This window comes from Colletes latitarsis, chromosome 8 (assembly GCF_051014445.1).
Source record: "Colletes latitarsis isolate SP2378_abdomen chromosome 8, iyColLati1, whole genome shotgun sequence".
Classification (NCBI taxonomy): domain Eukaryota; kingdom Metazoa; phylum Arthropoda; class Insecta; order Hymenoptera; family Colletidae; genus Colletes; species Colletes latitarsis.
Window position 1 is genome coordinate 17,483,686 of NC_135141.1, and position 21,170 is coordinate 17,504,855.

The window sequence follows — 21,170 nt, forward strand, 5'->3', positions numbered from 1 at the left end:
ACAGTCAATTAAACCTGGATTCGATCAATATTTTAGGTGATAACACCGGTTAGGACTGGGTTAGGTCTGGTATTTGCCATCATCTGGCTCATTCTTTCGCATTTTTCGCATACTTGTTGACCTGATCCTGAGCTTTTTCTGGTTTGGATCACGTTGAAACGTGGTACCAGAGTGAAACAGTCAATTAAACCTGGATTCGATCAATATTTTAGAGGGTAATACCGGTTAGGACTGGGTTATGTCTGGTACTTGCCTTAATCTGGCTCATGCTTTCGCATTTTTAGCATACTTGTTGGCCAGATCCTCGGTTCTTTCTGGTCTGGTAAACGTAGTAATGCGGTACCACAATGAAGCACTCAATTAAACCTGGTGTCGATCAATCTTTTAGAGGATAACACCGGTTAGGTCAGGGTTAGGTCTATCATTTGCCCGCATCTGGCTCATACTTCCGCATTTTTCGCATACTTGTTGGCCAGATCGTTGGTGTTTTTTGGTTTGGATGACGTAGTAATGTGGTACCACACTAAAATAGTAAATTAAACCTGGATCCGATTAATAGTTTAGAGGATAACACCAGTTAGGTCTGGGTTAGGTCTGGGTTGTGCCAGCATCTGGCACATGCTTTCGCATTTTTCGCATACTTGTAGGCCAGATCCTGGGCTTTTTCTGGTTTGGATCACGTAGTAATGTGGCACCACACTGAAACAGTCAACTAAACCTGGCCACGATCAATATTTTAGAGGATAACACAGGTTAGGTCTGGGTTAGGTCTGAGATTTGCCCTCATATGGCTCCTGCCATCGCATTCTTCGCATACTTGTTGGCCAGATCCTGGGCTTTTTCTGGTTTGGATCACGTAGTAATGTGATAACGCCGGTTAGGTCTAGGTTACGTCTGGTATTTGCCATCATCTGCACATTCTTTCGCTTTTTTCGCATACTTTTTGACCAGATCCTGGGCTTTATCTGATTTCGATCACGTAGTAATGCGATACCGCACTGAACGAGCCAATTAAACCTGGTTTCGATCAATAGTTTAGAGGATAACACCAGTTAGGTCTGGGTTAGGTCTAGGTTGTGCCAGCATCTGGCTCATGCTTTCGCATTTTTCGAATACTTGTTGGCCTGATCCTGAGCTCTTTCCAGTTTGGATCACGTAGTAATGTGGTACCAGAATGAAACAGTCAATTAAACCTGGATTCGATCATTATTTTAGAGGATAACACCGGTTTGGTCAGGGTTACGTCTGGTATTTGCCATCATCTGGCTCATGTTGTCGCATTTTTCGCATACTTGTTGGCCAGATCCTGGGCTTTTTCTGGTTTGTATCACGTTGAAATGAGGTACCAGAATAAAACAGTCAATTAAACCTGGATTCGATCAATATTTTAGAGGATAACAACGGTTAGGTCTGTGTTACGTCTGGTATTTGCCACCATCTGGTTCATGCTTTCGCATTTCTCGTATACTTGTTTACCTGATCCTGAGCTTTGTCTGGTTTGGATCATGTTGAAATGTGGTACCAGAATGAAACAGTTAATTAAACCTGGATTCGATCAATAGTTTGGAGGATGACACCGGTTAGGTCTGGGTTAGGTCTGAGATTTGCCCTCATCTGGCTCTTGCCTTCACATTTTTCGCATACTTGTTGGCCAGATCCTGGGCTTTTTCTGGTTTGGATCACGTAGTAATGTGGCACCACACTGAAGCAGTCAGCTAAACCTGGTTTCGATCATTATTTTAGAGGATAACAACGGTTAGGTCTGTGTTACGTCTGGTATTTGCCACCATCTGGTTCATGCTTTCGCATTTCTCGTATACTTGTTTACCTGATCCTGAGCTTTTTCTGGTTTGGATCATGTTGAAATGTGGTACCAGAATGAAACAGTCAATTAAACCTGGATTCGATCAATGTTTTAGAGGACAACAACGGTTAGGTCTGGTTTACGTCTGGTATTTGCCTTAATCTGGCTCCTGCCTTCGCAGTTTTCGCATACCTGTTGACCTGATCCTGAGCTTTTTCTGCTTTGGATCACGTTCAAATGTGGTACCAGAATGAAACAGTTAATTAAACCTGGATTCGATCAATAGTTTGGAGGATGACACCGGTTAGGTCTGGGTTAGGTCTGGGATTTGCCCTCATCTAGCTCTTGCCTTCGCATTTTTCGCATACTCGTTGGCCAGATCCTGGGCTTTTTCTGGTTTGGGTCACGTTGAAATGAGGTACCAGAATAAAACAGTCAATTAAACCTGGATTCGATCTATATTTTAGAAGTTGACACCGGTTTGGTCTTGGTTACGTCTGGTATTTGCCACCATCTGGCTCATGCTTTCGCATATTTCGCATACTTGTTGGCCAGATCCAGGGCTTTTTCTGTTTTGGATCACGTAGTAATGTGGCACCACACTGAAACAGTTAATTAAACCTGGATTCGATCAATAGTTTGGAGGATGACACCGGTTAGGTCTGGGTTACGTCTGGTATTTGCCACCATCTGGCTCATGCTTTCGCATATTTCGCATACTTGTTGGCCAGATCCTGGGCTTTTTCTGGTTTGGATCACGTTAAAATGTGGTACCAGAATGAAACAGTTAATTAAACCTGGATTCGATCAATAGTTTGGAGGATGACACCGGTTAGGACTGGGTTAGGTCTGGGATTTGCCCTCATCTGGCTCTTGCCTCCGCATTTTTCGCATACTTGTTGGCCAGATCCTGGGCTTTTTCTGGTTTGGATCACACTGAAATGTGGTACAAGAATGAAACAGTTAAATAAACCTGGATTCGATCATTATTTTAGAGGATAGCACCGGTTTGGTCAGGGTTACGTCTGGTATTTGCCTTAATCTGGCTCCTGCCTTCGCATTTTTCGCATACTTGTTGACCTGATCCTGAGCTTTTTCTGCTTTGGATCACGTTTAAATGTGGTGCCAGAATGATACAGTCAATTAAACCTGGATTCGATCAATATTTCAGAGGGTAATACCGGTTAGGACTGGGTTATGTCTGGTACTTGCCATCATCTGGCTCATGCTTCGCATTTTTCGCATACTTGTTGGCCTGGTCCTGGGTTATTTCTGGTCTGGTTAAAGTAGTAATGCGGTACCACAATGAAGCAGTCAATTAAACCTGGATTCGATTAATAGTTTAGAGGATAACACCAGTGAGGTCTGGGTTAGGTCTGGGTTGTGCCCGCATCTGGCACATGCTTTCGTATTTTCGCATACTTGTTGGCCAGATCCTGGACTTTTTCTGGTCTGGATCACGTAGTAATGTGGCACCACACTGAAACAGTCAATTAATCCTGGCCACGATCAATGTTTTCGAGGACAACAACGGTTAGGTCTGCGTTATGTCTGGAACTTGCCATCACCTGGCTCATGCTTTCGCATTTTTCGCATTCTTGTTGACCTGATCCTGAGCGCTTTCTGGTTTGGATCACGTTGAGTTGTGGTACCGGAATGAATCAGTCAATTAAACCTGGTTTCGATCAATATTTCAGAGAATAACTCCGGTTAGGTCTGGGTTACGCCTGGTATTTGCCATAATCTGGCTCATGCTTTCGCATTTTTAGCATACTTGTTGGCCAGATCCTCGGTTCATTCTGGTCTGGTAAACGTAGTAATGCGGTACCACAATGAAGCACTCAATTAAACCTGGTGTCGATCAATATTTTAGAGGATAACACCGGTTAGGTCAGGGTTAGGTCTATCATTTGCCCGCATCTGGCTCATACTTCCGCATTTTTCGCATACTTGTTGGCCAGATCGTTGGTTTTTTTTGGTTTGGATGACGTAGTAATGTGGTACCACACTAAAATAGTAAATTAAACCTGGATCCGATTAATACTTTAGAGGATAACACCAGTTAGGTCTGGGTTAGGTCTGGGTTGTGCCAGCATCTGGCACATGCTTTCGTATTTTCGCATACTTGTAGGCCAGATCCTGGGCTTTTTCTGGTTTGGATCACGTAGTAATGTGGCACCACACTGAAACAGTCAACTAAACCTGGCCACGATCAATATTTTAGAGGATAACACCGGTTAGGTCTGGGTTAGGTCTGAGATTTGCCCTCATCTGGCTCCTGCCATCGCATTCTTCGCATACTTGTTGGCCAGATCCTGGGCTTTTTCTGGTTTGGATCACGTAGTAATGTGATAACGCCGGTTAGGTCTAGGTTACGTCTGGTATTTGCCATCATCTGCACATTCTTTCGCTTTTTTCGCATACTTTTTGACCAGGTCCTGGGCTTTATCTGATTTCGATCACGTAGTAATGCGATACCGCACTGAAGGAGCCAATTAAACCTGGTTTCGATCAATAGTTTAGAGGATAACACCAGTTAGGTCTGGGTTAGGTCTGGGTTGTGCCAGCATCTGGCTCATGCTTTCGCATTTTTCGCATACTTGTTGACCTGATCCTGACCTTTTTCTGGTTTGGATCATGTTGAAATGTGGTACCAGAATGAAACAGTTAATTAAACCTGGATTCGATCATTATTTTAGAGGATAACACCGGTTTGGTCAGGGTTACGTCTGGTATTTGCCACCATCTGGCTCATGCTTTCGAATTTCGCATACTTGTTGGCCTGATTCTGGGCTTCTGCTGGTTTGGATCACGTAGTAATGTCGTACCGGAATATAACAGTCAATTATACCTCGATACGATCCAATATTTTAGAGGATAACTCCGGTTAGGTTTGTGTTAGGTCTGGTATTTGCAGTCATCTGGCTCATGCCTTCGCATTTTTCGCATACTTGTTGGCCAGATCCTGGGCTTTTTCTGGTTTGGATCACGTAGTAATGTGGCACCACACTGAAGCAGTCAGTTAAACCTGGTTTCGATCAATATTTTAGAGGATAACAACGGTTAGGTCTGTGTTACGTCTGGTATTTGCCACCATCTGGTTCATGCTTTCGCATTTCTCGTATACTTGTTTACCTGATCCTGAGCTTTTTCTGGTTTGGATCATGTTGAAATGTGGTATCAGAATGAAACAGTTAATTATACCTGGATTCGATCAATAGTTTGGAGGATGACACCGGTTAGGTCTGGGTTAGGTCTGGGATTTGCCCTCATCTGGCTCTTGCCTCCGCATTTTTCGCATACTTGTTGACCTGATCCTGAGCTTTTTCTGGTTTGGATCACGTTGAAACGTGGTACCAGAGTGAAAGAGTCAATTAAACCTGGATTCGATCAATATTTTAGAGGGTAATACCGGTTAGGACTGGGTTATGTCTGGTACTTGCCATCATCTGGCTCACGCTTCGCATTTTTCGCATACTTGTTGGCCAGGTCCTGGGTTTTTTCTGGTCTGGTTAAAGTAGTAATGCGGTACCACAATGAAGCAGTCAATTAAACCTGGATTCGATTAATAGTTTAGAGGATGACACCAGTTAGGTCTGAGTTAGGTCTGGGTTGTGCCCGCATCTGGCATATGCTTTCGCATTTGTCGCATACTTGTTGACCTGATCCTGAGCTTTTTCTGATTTGGATCACGTTGAAATGTGGTACTAGAATGAAACAGTTAAATAAACCTGGATTCGATCATTATTTTAGAGGATAGCACCGGTTTGGTCAGGGTTACGTCTGGTATTTGCCACCATCTGGCTCATGCTTTCGCATTTTCCGCACACTTGTTGACCTGATCCTGAGCTCTTTCTGGTTTAGATCACGTTGAAATGTGGTACCTGAATGAAACAGTCAATTAAACCTGGTTTCGCTCATTATTTTACAGGATAACACCGGTTTGGTCTGGGTTACGTCTGGTATTTGCCTTAATCTGGCTCATGCTTTCGCATTTTTCGCATACTTGTTGGCCAGATCCTGGGCTTTTTCTGGTTTGGATCACGTTGAAATGTGGTACCAGAATGAAACAGTTAATTAAACCTGGATTCGATCAATATTTTAGAGGGTAATACCGGTTAGGACTGGGTTATGTCTGGTACTTGCCACCATCTGGCTCATGCTTCGCATTTTTCGCATACTTGTTGGCCAGGTCCTGGGTTTTTTCTGGTCTCGTTAAAGTAGTAATGCGGTACCACAATGAAGCAGTCAATTAAACCTGGATTCGATTAATAGTTTAGAGGATAACACCAGTGAGGTCTGGGTTAGGTCTGGGTTGTGCCCGCATCTGGCACATGCTTTCGCATTTTCGCATACTTGTTGGCCAGATCCTGGACTTTTTCTGGTCTGGATCACGTAGTAATGTGGCACCACACTGAAACAGTCAATTAAACCTGGCCACGATCAATGTTTTCGAGGACAACAACGGTTAGGTCTGCGTTATGTCTGGAACTTGCCATCACCTGGCTCATGCTTTCGCATTTTTCGCATTCTTGTTGACCTGATACTGAGCGTTTTCTGGTTTGGATCACGTTTAATTGTGGTACCGGAATGAATCAGTCAATTAAACCTGGTTTCGATCAATATTTTAGAGAATAACTCCGGTTAGGTCTGGGTTACGTCTGGTATTTGCCATAATCTGGCTCATGCTTTCGCATTTTTAGCATACTTGTTGGCCAGATCCTCGGTTCTTTCTGGTCTGGTAAACGTAGTAATGCGGTACCACAATGAAGCACTCAATTAAACCTGGTGTCGATCAATCTTTTAGAGGATAACACCGGTTAGGTCAGGGTTAGGTCTATCATTTGCCCGCATCTGGCTCATACTTCCGCATTTTTCGCATACTTGTTGGCCAGATCGTTGGTGTTTTTTGGTTTGGATGACGTAGTAATGTGGTACCACACTAAAATAGTAAATTAAACCTGGATCCGATTAATAGTTTAGAGGATAACACCAGTTAGGTCTGGGTTAGGTCTGGGTTGTGCCAGCATCTGGCACATGCTTTCGCATTTTTCGCATACTTGTAGGCCAGATCCTGGGCTTTTTCTGGTTTGGATCACGTAGTAATGTGGCACCACACTGAAACAGTCAACTAAACCTGGCCACGATCAATATTTTAGAGGATAACACAGGTTAGGTCTGGGTTAGGTCTGAGATTTGCCCTCATATGGCTCCTGCCATCGCATTCTTCGCATACTTGTTGGCCAGATCCTGGGCTTTTTCTGGTTTGGATCACGTAGTAATGTGATAACGCCGGTTAGGTCTAGGTTACGTCTGGTACTTGCCATCATCTGCACATTCTTTCGCTTTTTTCGCATACTTTTTGACCAGATCCTGGGCTTTATCTGATTTCGATCACGTAGTAATGCGATACCGCACTGAAGGAGCCAATTAAACCTGGTTTCGATCAATAGTTTAGAGGATAACACCAGTTAGGTCTGGGTTAGGTCTAGGTTGTGCCAGCATCTGGCTCATGCTTTCGCATTTTTCGCATACTTGTTGACCTGATCCTGAGCTCTTTCCAGTTTGGATCACGTAGTAATGTGGTACCAGAATGAAACAGTCAATTAAACCTGGATTCGATCATTATTTTAGAGGATAACACCGGTTTGGTCAGGGTTACGTCTGGTATTTGCCATCATCTGGCTCATGTTGTCGCATTTTTCGCATACTTGTTGGCCAGATCCTGGGCTTTTTCTGGTTTGTATCACGTTGAAATGAGGTACCAGAATAAAACAGTCAATTAAACCTGGATTCGATCAATATTTTAGAGGATAACAACGGTTAGGTCTGGTTTACGTCTGGTATTTGCCTTAATCTGGCTCCTGCCTTCGCAGTTTTCGCATACCTGTTGACCTGATCCTGAGCTTTTTCTGCTTTGGATCACGTTCAAATGTGGTACCAGAATGAAACAGTTAATTAAACCTGGATTCGATCAATAGTTTGGAGGATGACACCGGTTAGGTCTGGGTTAGGTCTGGGATTTGCCCTCATCTGGCTCTTGCCTTCACATTTTTCGCATACTTGTTGGCCAGATCCTGGGCTTTTTCTGGTTTGGATCACGTTGAAATGTGGTACCAGAGTGAAACAGTCAATTAAACCTGGATTCGATCAATATTTTAGAGGGTAATACCGGTTAGGACTGGGTTATGTCTGGTACTTGCCATCATCTGGCTCATGCTTCGCATTTTTCGCATACTTGTTGGCCAGGTCCTGGGTTTTTTCTGGTCTGGTTAAAGTAGTAATGCGGTACCACAATGAAGCAGTCAATTAAACCTGCATTCGATTAATAGTTTAGAGGATAACACCAGTGAGGTCTGGGTTAGGTCTGGGTTGTGCCCGCATCTGGCACATGCTTTCGCATTTTCGCATACTTGTTGGCCAGATCCTGTACTTTTTCTGGTCTGGATCACGTAGTAATGTGGCACCACACTGAAACAGTCAATTAAACCTGGCCACGATCAATGTTTTCGAGGACAACAACGGTTAGGTCTGCGTTATGTCTGGAACTTGCCATCACCTGGCTCATGCTTTCGCATTTTTCGCATTCTTGTTGACCTGATACTGAGCGTTTTCTGGTTTGGATCACGTTGAATTGTGGTACCGGAATGAATCAGTCAATTAAACCTGGTTTCGATCAATATTTTAGAGAATAACTCCGGTTAGGTCTGGGTTACGTCTGGTATTTGCCATAATCTGGCTCATGCTTTCGCATTTTTAGCATACTTGTTGGCCAGATCCTCGGTTCTTTCTGGTCTGGTAAACGTAGTAATGCGGTACCACAATGAAGCACTCAATTAAACCTGGTGTCGATCAATATTTTAGAGGATAACACCGGTTAGGTCAGGGTTAGGTCTATCATTTGCCCGCATCTGGCTCATACTTCCGCATTTTTCGCATACTTGTTGGCCAGATCGTTGGTTTTTTTTGGTTTGGATGACGTAGTAATGTGGTACCACACTAAAATAGTAAATTAAACCTGGATCCGATTAATACTTTAGAGGATAACACCAGTTAGGTCTGGGTTAGGTCTGGGTTGTGCCAGCATCTGGCACATGCTTTCGTATTTTCGCATACTTGTAGGCCAGATCCTGGGCTTTTTCTGGTTTGGATCACGTAGTAATGTGGCACCACACTGAAACAGTCAACTAAACCTGGCCACGATCAATATTTTAGAGGATAACACCGGTTAGGTCTGGGTTAGGTCTGAGATTTGCCCTCATCTGGCTCCTGCCATCGCATTCTTCGCATACTTGTTGGCCAGATCCTGGGCTTTTTCTGGTTTGGATCACGTAGTAATGTGATAACGCCGGTTAGGTCTAGGTTACGTCTGGTATTTGCCATCATCTGCACATTCTTTCGCTTTTTTCGCATACTTTTTGACCAGGTCCTGGGCTTTATCTGATTTCGATCACGTAGTAATGCGATACCGCACTGAAGGAGCCAATTAAACCTGGTTTCGATCAATAGTTTAGAGGATAACACCAGTTAGGTCTGGGTTAGGTCTGGGTTGTGCCAGCATCTGGCTCATGCTTTCGCATTTTTCGCATACTTGTTGACCTGATCCTGACCTTTTTCTGGTTTGGATCATGTTGAAATGTGGTACCAGAATGAAACAGTTAATTAAACCTGGATTCGATCATTATTTTAGAGGATAACACCGGTTTGGTCAGGGTTATGTCTGGTATTTGCCACCATCTGGCTCATGCTTTCGAATTTCGCATACTTGTTGGCCTGATTCTGGGCTTCTGCTGGTTTGGATCACGTAGTAATGTCGTACCGGAATATAACAGTCAATTATACCTCGATACGATCCAATATTTTAGAGGATAACTCCGGTTAGGTTTGTGTTAGGTCTGGTATTTGCAGTCATCTGGCTCATGCCTTCGCATTTTTCGCATACTTGTTGGCCAGATCCTGGGCTTTTTCTGGTTTGGATCACGTAGTAATGTGGCACCACACTGAAGCAGTCAGTTAAACCTGGTTTCGATCAATATTTTAGAGGATAACAACGGTTAGGTCTGTGTTACGTCTGGTATTTGCCACCATCTGGTTCATGCTTTCGCATTTCTCGTATACTTGTTTACCTGATCCTGAGCTTTTTCTGGTTTGGATCATGTTGAAATGTGGTATCAGAATGAAACAGTTAATTATACCTGGATTCGATCAATAGTTTGGAGGATGACACCGGTTAGGTCTGGGTTAGGTCTGGGATTTGCCCTCATCTGGCTCTTGCCTCCGCATTTTTCGCATACTTGTTGGCCAGATCCTGGGCTTTTTCTGGTTTGGATCACGTTGAAATGTGGTACCAGAATGAAACAGTTAATTAAACCTGGATTCGATCATTATTTTAGAGGATAGCACCGGTTTGGTCAGGGTTACGTCTGGTATTTGCCTTAATCTGGCTCCTGCCTTCGCAGTTTTCGCATACTTGTTGACCTGATCCTGAGCTTTTTCTGCTTTGGATCACGTTCAAATGTGGTGCCAGAATGATACAGTCAATTAAACCTGGATTCGATCAATATTTTAGGTGATAACACCGGTTAGGACTGGGTTAGGTCTGGTATTTGCCATCATCTGGCTCATTCTCTCGCATTTTTCGCATACTTGTTGACCTGATCCTGAGCTTTTTCTGGTTTGGATCACGTTGAAACGTGGTACCAGAGTGAAACAGTCAATTAAACCTGGATTCGATCAATATTTTAGAGGGTAATACCGGTTAGGACTGGGTTATGTCTGGTACTTGCCATCATCTGGCTCACGCTTCGCATTTTTCGCATACTTGTTGGCCAGGTCCTGGGTTTTTTCTGGTCTGGTTAAAGTAGTAATACGGTACCACAATGAAGCAGTCAATTAAACCTGGATTCGATTAATAGTTTAGAGGATGACACCAGTTAGGTCTGAGTTAGGTCTGGGTTGTGCCCGCATCTGGCATATGCTTTCGCATTTGTCGCATACTTGTTGACCTGATCCTGAGCTTTTTCTGATTTGGATCACGTTGAAATGTGGTACTAGAATGAAACAGTTAAATAAACCTGGATTCGATCATTATTTTAGAGGATAGCACCGGTTTGGTCAGGGTTACGTCTGGTATTTGCCACCATCTGGCTCATGCTTTCGCATTTTCCGCACACTTGTTGACCTGATCCTGAGCTCTTTCTGGTTTAGATCACGTTGAAATGTGGTACCTGAATGAAACAGTCAATTAAACCTGGTTTCGCTCATTATTTTACAGGATAACACCGGTTTGGTCTGGGTTACGTCTGGTATTTGCCTTAATCTGGCTCATGCTTTCGCATTTTTCGCATACTTGTTGGCCAGATCCTGGGCTTTTTCTGGTTTGGATCACGTTGAAATGTGGTACCAGAATGAAACAGTTAATTAAACCTGGATTCGATCAATAGTTTGGAGGATGACACCGGTTAGGTCTGGGTTAGGTCTGGGATTTGCCCTCATCTGGCTCTTGCCTCCGCATTTTTCGCATACTTGTTGGCCAGATCCTGGGCTTTTTCTGGTTTGGATCACGTTGAAATGTGGTACAAGAATGAAACAGTTAAATAAACCTGGATTCGATCATTATTTTAGAGGATAGCACCGGTTTGGTCAGGGTTACGTCTGGTATTTGCCACCATCTGGCTCATGCTTTCGCATTTTCCGCACACTTGTTGACCTGATCCTGAGCTTTTTCTGGTTTGGATCACGTTGAAATGTGGTACCAGAGTGAAACAGTCAATTAAACCTGGATTCGATCAATATTTTAGAGGGTAATACCGGTTAGGACTGGGTTATGTCTGGTACTTGCCACCATCTGGCTCATGCTTCGCATTTTTCGCATACTTGTTGGCCAGGTCCTGGGTTTTTTCTGGTCTGGTTAAAGTAGTAATGCGGTACCACAATGAAGCAGTCAATTAAACCTGGATTCGATTAATAGTTTAGAGGATAACACCAGTGAGGTCTGGGTTAGGTCTGGGTTGTGCCCGCATCTGGCACATGCTTTCGCATTTTCGCATACTTGTTGGCCAGATCCTGGACTTTTTCTGGTCTGGATCACGTAGTAATGTGGCACCACACTGAAACAGTCAATTAAACCTGGCCACGATCAATGTTTTCGAGGACAACAACGGTTAGGTCTGCGTTATGTCTGGAACTTGCCATCACCTGGCTCATGCTTTCGCATTTTTCGCATTCTTGTTGACCTGATACTGAGCGTTTTCTGGTTTGGATCACGTTTAATTGTGGTACCGGAATGAATCAGTCAATTAAACCTGGTTTCGATCAATATTTTAGAGAATAACTCCGGTTAGGTCTGGGTTACGTCTGGTATTTGCCATAATCTCGCTCATGCTTTCGCATTTTTAGCATACTTGTTGGCCAGATCCTCGGTTCTTTCTGGTCTGGTAAACGTAGTAATGCGGTACCACAATGAAGCACTCAATTAAACCTGGTGTCGATCAATCTTTTAGAGGATAACACCGGTTAGGTCAGGGTTAGGTCTATCATTTGCCCGCATCTGGCTCATACTTCCGCATTTTTCGCATACTTGTTGGCCAGATCGTTGGTGTTTTTTGGTTTGGATGACGTAGTAATGTGGTACCACACTAAAATAGTAAATTAAACCTGGATCCGATTAATAGTTTAGAGGATAACACCAGTTAGGTCTGGGTTAGGTCTGGGTTGTGCCAGCATCTGGCACATGCTTTCGCATTTTTCGCATACTTGTAGGCCAGATCCTGGGCTTTTTCTGGTTTGGATCACGTAGTAATGTGGCACCACACTGAAACAGTCAACTAAACCTGGCCACGATCAATATTTTAGAGGATAACACAGGTTAGGTCTGGGTTAGGTCTGAGATTTGCCCTCATATGGCTCCTGCCATCGCATTCTTCGCATACTTGTTGGCCAGATCCTGGGCTTTTTCTGGTTTGGATCACGTAGTAATGTGATAACGCCGGTTAGGTCTAGGTTACGTCTGGTACTTGCCATCATCTGCACATTCTTTCGCTTTTTTCGCATACTTTTTGACCAGATCCTGGGCTTTATCTGATTTCGATCACGTAGTAATGCGATACCGCACTGAAGGAGCCAATTAAACCTGGTTTCGATCAATAGTTTAGAGGATAACACCAGTTAGGTCTGGGTTAGGTCTAGGTTGTGCCAGCATCTGGCTCATGCTTTCGCATTTTTCGCATACTTGTTGACCTGATCCTGAGCTCTTTCCAGTTTGGATCACGTAGTAATGTGGTACCAGAATGAAACAGTCAATTAAACCTGGATTCGATCATTATTTTAGAGGATAACACCGGTTTGGTCAGGGTTACGTCTGGTATTTGCCATCATCTGGCTCATGTTGTCGCATTTTTCGCATACTTGTTGGCCAGATCCTGGGCTTTTTCTGGTTTGTATCACGTTGAAATGAGGTACCAGAATAAAACAGTCAATTAAACCTGGATTCGATCAATATTTTAGAGGATAACAACGGTTAGGTCTGTGTTACGTCTGGTATTTGCCACCATCTGGTTCATGCTTTCGCATTTCTCGTATACTTGTTTACCTGATCCTGAGCTTTTTCTGGTTTGGATCATGTTGAAATGTGGTACCAGAATGAAACAGTTAATTAAACCTGGATTCGATCAATAGTTTGGAGGATGACACCGGTTAGGTCTGGGTTAGGTCTGGGATTTGCCCTCATCTGGCTCTTGCCTTCACATTTTTCGCATACTTGTTGGCCAGATCCTGGGCTTTTTCTGGTTTGGATCACGTAGTAATGTGGCACCACACTGAAGCAGTCAGCTAAACCTGGTTTCGATCATTATTTTAGAGGATAACAACGGTTAGGTCTGTGTTACGTCTGGTATTTGCCACCATCTGGTTCATGCTTTCGCATTTCTCGTATACTTGTTTACCTGATCCTGAGCTTTTTCTGGTTTGGATCATGTTGAAATGTGGTACCAGAATGAAACAGTCAATTAAACCTGGATTCGATCAATGTTTTAGAGGACAACAACGGTTAGGTCTGGTTTACGTCTGGTATTTGCCTTAATCTGGCTCCTGCCTTCGCAGTTTTCGCATACCTGTTGACCTGATCCTGAGCTTTTTCTGCTTTGGATCACGTTCAAATGTGGTGCCAGAATGATACAGTCAATTAAACCTGGATTCGATCAATATTTTAGGTGATAACACTGGTTAGGACTGGGTTAGGTCTGGTATTTGCCATCATCTGGCTCATTCTTTCGCATTTTTCGCATACTTGTTGACCTGATCCTGAGCTTTTTCTGGTTTGGATCACGTTGAAATGTGGTACCAGAGTGAAACAGTCAATTAAACCTGGATTCGATCAATATTTTAGAGGGTAATACCGGTTAGGACTGGGTTATGTCTGGTACTTGCCATCATCTGGCTCATGCTTCGCATTTTTCGCATACTTGTTGGCCAGGTCCTGGGTTTTTTCTGGTCTGGTTAAAGTAGTAATGCGGTACCACAATGAAGCAGTCAATTAAACCTGCATTCGATTAATAGTTTAGAGGATAACACCAGTGAGGTCTGGGTTAGGTCTGGGTTGTGCCCGCATCTGGCACATGCTTTCGCATTTTCGCATACTTGTTGGCCAGATCCTGTACTTTTTCTGGTCTGGATCACGTAGTAATGTGGCACCACACTGAAACAGTCAATTAAACCTGGCCACGATCAATGTTTTCGAGGACAACAACGGTTAGGTCTGCGTTATGTCTGGAACTTGCCATCACCTGGCTCATGCTTTCGCATTTTTCGCATTCTTGTTGACCTGATACTGAGCGTTTTCTGGTTTGGATCACGTTGAATTGTGGTACCGGAATGAATCAGTCAATTAAACCTGGTTTCGATCAATATTTTAGAGAATAACTCCGGTTAGGTCTGGGTTACGTCTGGTATTTGCCATAATCTCGCTCATGCTTTCGCATTTTTAGCATACTTGTTGGCCAGATCCTCGGTTCTTTCTGGTCTGGTAAACGTAGTAATGCGGTACCACAATGAAGCACTCAATTAAACCTGGTGTCGATCAATCTTTTAGAGGATAACACCGGTTAGGTCAGGGTTAGGTCTATCATTTGCCCGCATCTGGCTCATACTTCCGCATTTTTCGCATACTTGTTGGCCAGATCGTTGGTGTTTTTTGGTTTGGATGACGTAGTAATGTGGTACCACACTAAAATAGTAAATTAAACCTGGATCCGATTAATAGTTCAGAGGATAACACCAGTTAGGTCTGGGTTAGGTCTGGGTTGTGCCAGCATCTGGCACATGCTTTCGCATTTTTCGCATACTTGTAGGCCAGATCCTGGGCTTTTTCTGGTTTGGATCACGTAGTAATGTGGCACCACACTGAAACAGTCAACTAAACCTGGCCACGATCAATATTTTAGAGGATAACACAGGTTAGGTCTGGGTTAGGTCTGAGATTTGCCCTCATATGGCTCCTGCCATCGCATTCTTCGCATACTTGTTGGCCAGATCCTGGGCTTTTTCTGGTTTGGATCACGTAGTAATGTGATAACGCCGGTTAGGTCTAGGTTACGTCTGGTATTTGCCATCATCTGCACATTCTATCGCTTTTTTCGCATACTTTTTGACCAGATCCTGGGCTTTATCTGATTTCGATCACGTAGTAATGCGATACCGCACTGAAGGAGCCAATTAAACCTGGTTTCGATCAATACTTTAGAGGATAACACCAGTTAGGTCTGGGTTAGGTCTGGGTTGTGCCAGCATCTGGCTCATGCTTTCGCATTTTTCGCATACTTGTTGACCTGATCCTGAGCTCTTTCCAGTTTGGATCACGTAGTAATGTGGTACCAGAATGAAACAGTCAATTAAACCTGGATTCGATCATTGTTTTAGAGGATAACACCGGTTTGGTCAGGGTTACGTCTGGTATTTGCCACCATCTGGCTCATGCTTTCGAATTTCGCATACTTGTTGGCCTGATTCTGGGCTTCTGCTGGTTTGGATCACGTAGTAATGTCGTACCAAAATATAACAGTCAATTATACCTCGATACGATCCAATATTTTACAGGATAACTCCGGTTAGGTTTGTGTTAGGTCTGGTATTTGCAGTCGTCTGGCTCATGCTTTCGCATTTTTCGCATACTTGTTGGCCAGATCCTGGGCCTTTCTGGTTTGGATCACGTAGTAATGTGGCACCACACTGAAGCAGTCAGCTAAACCTGGTTTCGATCATTATTTTAGAGGATAACAACGGTTTGGTCTGGGTTACGTCTGGTATTTGCCATCATCTGGCTCATGCTGTCGCATTTTTCGCATACTTGTTGGCCAGAGCCTGGGCTTTTTCTGGTTTGTATCACGTTGAAATGAGGTACCAGAATAAAACAGTCAATTAAACCTGGATTCCATCTATATTTTAGAGGATAACACCGGTAAGGTCTGGGTTAGGTCTGGGATTTGCCCTCATCTGGCTCTTGCCTTCACATTTTTCGCATACTTGTTGGCCAGATCCAGGGCTTTTTCTGTTTTGGATCACGTAGTAATGTGGCACCACACTGAAACAGTCAATTAAACCTGGCCACGATCAATGTTTTAGGGGACAACAACGGTTAGGTCTGGGTTACGTCTGGTATTTGCCACAATCTGGTTCATGCTTTCGCATTTCTCGTATACTTGTTTACCTGATCCTGAGCTTTTTCTGGTTTGGATCACGTTCAAATGTGGTGCCAGAATGAAACAGTCAATTAAACCTGGATTCGATCAATATTTTAGGTGATAACACCGGTTAGGACTTGGTTAGGTCTGGTATTTGCCATCATCTGGCTCATTCTTTCGCATTTTTCGCATACTTGTTCACCTGATCCTGAGCTTTTTCTGGTTTGGATCCCGTTGAAATGTGGTACCAGATTGAAACAGTCAATAAAACCTGGATTCGATCAATATTTTAGAGGGTAATACCGGTTAGAACTGGGTTAGGTCTGGGTTGTGCCAGCATCTGGCTCATGCTTCGCATTTTTAGCATACTTGTTGGCCAGATCCTGGGTTCTTTCTGGTCTGGTAAACGTAGTAATGCGGTACCACAATGAAGCACTCAATTAAACCTGTTGTCGATGAATATTTTAGAGGACAACAACGGTTAGGTCTGGGTTAAGTCTGGGTTATGCCCTCATCTGGCTCATACTTTCGCATTGTTCGCATACTTGTTGGCCTGATTCTGGGCTTCTGCTGGTTTGGATCACGTAGTAATGTGGTACCACACTGAAGCAGTCAGTTAAACCTGGTTTCGATCAATATTTTAGAGGATAACAACGGTTAGGTCTGGGTTACGTCTGGTATTTGCCACCATCTGGTTCATGCTTTCGCATTGTTCGCATACTTGTTGGCCAGGTCCTGGGTTTTTTCTGGTCTGGTAAACGTAGTAATGCGGTACCACAATGAAGCAGCCAATTAAACCTGGATTCGATCAATACTTTAGAGGATAACACCTGTTAGGTCTCGGTTAGGTCTATCATTTGCCCACATCTGGCTCATACTTCCGCATTTTTCGCATACTTGTTGGCCAGATCCTGTGTTTTTATTGGTTTGGATCACGTAGTAATGTGGTACCACACTGAAGCAGTCAATCAAACCTGGTTTCGATCAATATTTTAGAGGATAACACCGGTAAAGTCTAGGTTACGTCTGGTACTTGCCATCATCTGGTTCATGCTTTCGCATTCTCCGCATACTTGTTGGCCAGATCCTGGGCTTTTTCTTGTTTGGATAAGGTAGTAATGTGGTACCACACTGAAGCAGTCAATTAAACCTGGTTTCGATCAATATTTTAGAGGATAACACCGGCTAGGTCTGGGTTACGTCTGGTATTTGCCACATATGGATCATGCTTCGCATTTTTCGCATACTTGTTGACCTGATCATGAGCTTTTTCTGGTTTGGATCACGTTGACATGTGGTACCAGAATGAAACAGTCAATTAAACCTGGCCACGATCTATGTTTTAGAGGACAACAACGGTTAGGTCTGGGTTATGTCTGGTACATGCCATCATCTGGCTCATGCTGTCGCATTTTTCGCATACTTGTTGGCCAGGTGCTGGGTTTTTTCTGGTCTGGTAAACGTAGTAAGGCGGTACCACAATGAAGCAGTCAATTAAACCTGGATTCGATCAATATTTTAGAGGATAACACCTGTTAGGTCTCGGATAGGTCTATCATTTGCCCCTCATCTGGCTCATACTCCGCATTTTTCGCATACTTGTTGACCAGATCCTGGGCTTTTTCTGGTTTGGATCACGTAGTAATGTGGTACCACACTGAAGCAGTCAATTAAACCTGGTTTCGATCAATATTTTAGAGGATAACACCGGTCAGGTCTAGGTTACGTCTGGTATTTGCCATCATCTGGCACATTCTTTCGCATTTTTCGCATACTTGTTGACCTGATCCTGAGCTTTTTCTGGATTGGATCACGTTGAAATGTGGTACCAGAATGAAACAGTCAATTAAACCTGGATTCGATCAATAGTTTAGAGGATAACACCGGTTAGGTCTGGGTTAGGTCTAGGATTTGCCCTCATCTGGCACATGCTTTCGTATTCTTCGCATGATTGTTGGCCAGACCCTGGGTTATATGTGGTTTGGATCACGTAGTAATGTGGTACCACACTGAAGCAGTCAATTAAACCCGGTTTCGATCAATATTATAGAGAATAACACCGGTTGGGTCTGGGTTACGTCTGGTATTTGCCACCATCTGGTTCATGCTTTCGCTTTTTTCGCATACTTGTTGGCCAGATCCTGGGCTTTTTCTGGTTTGGATCACGTAGTAATGTGGTACCAGAATGAAACAGTCAATTAAACCTGGCCACGATCAATATTTTAGAGGATAACACCGGTCAGGTCTAGGTTACGTCTGGTATTTGCCATCATCTGGCAAATTTCTTTCGCATTTTTCGCATACTTGTTGACCTGATCCTGAGCTTTTTCTGGATTGGATCACGTTGAAATGTGTTACCAGAATGAAACAGTCAATTAAACCTGGAGTCGATCAATATTTTAGAGGATAACACCGGTTAGGTTTGGGTTATGTCTGGTACTTGCCATCATATGGCTAATGGTTCGCATTTTTCGCATACATGTTGGCCAGTTCCTGGGTTTTTTCTGGTCTGGTTAAAGTAGTAATGCGGTACGACAATGAGGCAGTCAATTAAACCTGGATTCGATCAATAGTTTAGAAGATAACACCAGTGAGGTCTGGGTTAGGTCTGGTATTTGCCACCATCTGGTTCATGCTTTCGCTTTTTTCGCATACTTGTTGGCCAGATCCTGGGCTTTTTCTGGTCTGGTTAAAGTAGTAATGTGGTACCACACTGAAGCAGTCAATTAAACCTGGATTCGATCAATATTTTAGAGGATAACACCTGTTAGGTCTCGGATAGGTCTATCATTTGCCCTCATCTGGCTCATACTCCGCATTTTTCGCATACTTGTTGACCAGATCCTGGGCTTTTTCTGGTTTGGATCACGTTGAAATGTGGTACAAGAATGAAACAGTTAAATAAACCTGGATTCGATCATTATTTTAGAGGATAGCACCGGTTTGGTCAGGGTTACGTCTGGTATTTGCCTTAATCTGGCTCCTGCCTTCGCATTTTTCGCATACTTGTTGACCTGATCCTGAGCTTTTTCTGCTTTGGATCACGTTCAAATGTGGTGCCAGAATGATACAGTCAATTAAACCTGGATTCGATCAATATTTCAGAGGGTAATACCGGTTAGGACTGGGTTATGTCTGGTACTTGCCATCATCTGGCTCATGCTTCGCATTTTTCGCATACTTGTTGGCCAGGTCCTGGGTTATTTCTGGTCTGGTTAAAGTAGTAATGCGGTACCACAATGAAGCAGTCAATTAAACCTGGATTCGATTAATAGTTTAGAGGATAACACCAGTGAGGTCTGGGTTAGGTCTGGGTTGTGCCCGCATCTGGCACATGCTTTCGTATTTTCGCATACTTGTTGGCCAGATCCTGGACTTTTTCTGGTCTGGATCACGTAGTAATGTGGCACCACACTGAAACAGTCAATTAATCCTGGCCACGATCAATGTTTTCGAGGACAACAACGGTTAGGTCTGCGTTATGTCTGGAACTTGCCATCACCTGGCTCATGCTTTCGCATTTTTCGCATTCTTGTTGACCTGATCCTGAGCGTTTTCTGGTTTGGATCACGTTGAATTGTGGTACCGGAATGAATCAGTCAATTAAACCTGGTTTCGATCAATATTTCAGAGAATAACTCCGGTTAGGTCCGGGTTACGCCTGGTATTTGCCATAATCTGGCTCATGCTTTCGCATTTTTAGCATACTTGTTGGCCAGATCCTCGGTTCGTTCTGGTCTGGTAAACGTAGTAATGCGGTACCACAATGAAGCACTCAATTAAACCTGGCGTCGATCAATATTTTAGAGGATAACACCGGTTAGGTCAGGGTTAGGTCTATCATTTGCCCGCATCTGGCTCATACTTCCGCATTTTTCGCATACTTGTTGGCCAGATCGTTGGTTTTTTTTGGTTTGGATGACGTAGTAATGTGGTACCACACTAAAATAGTAAATTAAACCTGGATCCGATTAATACTTTAGAGGATAACACCAGTTAGGTCTGGGTTAGGTCTGGGTTGTGCCAGCATCTGGCACATGCTTTCGTATTTTCGCATACTTGTAGGCCAGATCCTGGGCTTTTTCTGGTTTGGATCACGTAGTAATGTGGCACCACACTGAAACAGTCAACTAAACCTGGCCACGATCAATATTTTAGAGGATAACACCGGTTAGGTCTGGGTTAGGTCTGAGATTTGCCCTCATCTGGCTCCTGCCATCGCATTCTTCGCATACTTGTTGGCCAGATCCTGGGCTTTTTCTGGTTTGGATCACGTAGTAATGTGATAACGCCGGTTAGGTCTAGGTTACGTCTGGTATTTGCCATCATCTGCACATTCTTTCGCTTTTTTCGCATACTTTTTGACCAGGTCCTGGGCTTTATCTGATTTCGATCACGTAGTAATGCGATACCGCACTGAAGGAGCCAATTAAACCTGGTTTCGATCAATAGTTTAGAGGATAACACCAGTTAGGTCTGGGTTAGGTCTGGGTTGTGCCAGCATCTGGCTCATGCTTTCGCATTTTTCGCATACTTGTTGACCTGATCCTGACCTTTTTCTGGTTTGGATCATGTTGAAATGTGGTACCAGAATGAAACAGTTAATTAAACCTGGATTCGATCATTATTTTAGAGGATAACACCGGTTTGGTCAGGGTTACGTCTGGTATTTGCCACCATCTGGCTCATGC